Below are 2,256 nucleotides of genomic sequence, written 5' to 3'. Positions count from 1 at the left end.
TCTTTGGAGGTTTTAGTTTTTTTTAATTAAGCCTCAGGCCACAGTAGCCCTATAAACCTTTAGGGTTCCTTAAAAGAATATTCTAAAGGGATTAAGCCGGGAAGTTCCATTACTGTTTATAGCAGTACTGCCCACTATAATATTAATTTGTAGGGCAGTAAGTAAGGCACTTAATAGTACCCACACATTAATACCCCTTCTATAGGAGTGCTAGGTGCCTACTTACTAGGCCGTAGGGCCCTTATAAGTACTAGGCTTCCGGTAGTTTATTAGCTTTAAAAGGCGTTAGAACTTAGGTGCTAGTAAGGCCTTTGTTAGGCCGTCGGCTACTATATCCTTTATAAGTACGAAAGATATAATAATATTTCTTTCTATAATACTCTCCTTAACGCCCTGGAATTTAAAAAGCGTATACTTAGTACGGTTATAGTGCTTCGGGTTATAAGCTATCTCTATAGCGCTTTAATTATCGTACCTTAGGGGGGTAGGGCTCTATAAAGAGCGCTGAATTTTACTATATAGCCCTCTAAACCACAGGGCTTCCCGGTTACCTTCGATTAAAGCTATATATTTAGCCTCGAGGGTGCTATAGGCAACCGTAGGCGCTCGTTTAGATTTTCAGCTTACAGGGCCACCTCCCACTAAAAATAAGTAGCCGTAAGTAGACCGAGTAGTGGTTTTATAACTAGCGAAATCGCTATCGGTATAGCCTATAGGCTTAATACTACCCGTACCTCCTAACTATATAGCTAAGTCTATCGTACTATATAAGTAACTTAATAGCTTTTTAGCTGCTTTTAGGTGGGCTACCTTAGGTGCTTATAGGTGCCGTAAAAGCCACTAAACGGAGTGGGTAATATCGGCCCGGGTTTAGGTTATCGGGTAAGTAGTAGTACTTAGTAAGCTCTAGTATAGTTTAGTGTTGGCTTTATTTAGTAAATTAGAGGGAGTTTCGGGGCCTATAAGGCTTAGAGAGAGCGGTAAAGTAGGTACGTAAGTACAAACTTCGAAGTACTTAACAGCCTCTTAGATATAGGCCTTTTAGTAGAGCTAAAATAACCTTTTACGCCTATTTCTTTTAATTTGGACCCCGAAAAAGAACTTAGTAGGGCCTAAGTCCTTTATATTATAAGCCTGAGCTAACTATAGCTTTAAGGCCTAAATATCTATAATAGAAGGAGTTCTAATTAATAGATAGTCGTCGACGTAGCTTACTATAAAAATACCTTTATAAAGGTTATAGTAGGTAGCCGAGTCTAAGACTAGTGGACTATAGCCTAAGGTTTTGGCTAGTACCGTAACCTTTTATTACTATAGATAGGGGGCCTGCTTTAAGCCGTATAGGGACCTTTTTAGTACTATAATTTAGTCCTTCGAAGGGTCCTAGCAATATTATTTTAGAAAGTCTATAGCGGTTTAACTACTAAAGCTATATTCGTATAGGCCTTTAGGGACTTCTATATATATATCGGAGTCCATACTAGCGTTAAGAAAAGCCCAACGAAATCGATTTACTTAATTTCTAGATTTTCTTTAGCTATAATAGCTAGTAAAACCCACTAAGTGGGTAGCGCTATAGTAGCTATAAAGGTCTCGGTAAAATCGGTTTTAGGTACCTATTAGAAGCTTCTAACTATTAGCCAGTGGTTTAAGGTGCGGCTATAGGCCTAAGAGTATAAGTAAGGAAGCGGGGCTCTTAAAGGACTCAGGGGTTCAGGGGTCATATATATAAGCGGTCTACTTTAAACATTCTATTTTAAACAGGACATCGACTTTCATTCTTTTCTTCGTATTTTGTGCCTTACACGCGTATAGGCAATTCTAGCCTTCTAATCAGGCCAATCCGGTACTTATTATATAGCCTACGAGCCTATAGTGTCTTTTCTTTATCCTACGTAAAGTGCGGCCTACGAGCGAGTTACTGTTACGTAAGTATATTTATTCTGAGACCTATTAAGGGTATATTTATAGTATTATAATTATTTTATATATTTTCTTACTATTTTAAATAAAGGTCGTGCCCGGATTAAGTAAAGCTTAAGGTCTAAACTAGACTTATAAGCCTTAGGTATTAAAAGAAGTACGAAGTTATAAATAATAATAAATATCGATAACTTTATTAAACCCTACGAGGTTTAACGGAAATAATTTTTTTTTATTTAATCGAATAAAGTTTTTTTATTATCGATTAAACTTTAAATTTTTTACCTGTAAATAGAAAGTTAAATATATAGTCCGGATAAAACCGGGAAGTAA

This window comes from Podospora anserina, chromosome 6, assembly GCF_000226545.1.
Source record: "Podospora anserina S mat+ genomic DNA chromosome 6, supercontig 4".
NCBI classification, from domain to species: Eukaryota; Fungi; Ascomycota; class Sordariomycetes; order Sordariales; family Podosporaceae; genus Podospora; species Podospora anserina.
Note: the sequence above shows the minus strand (reverse complement) of the source record.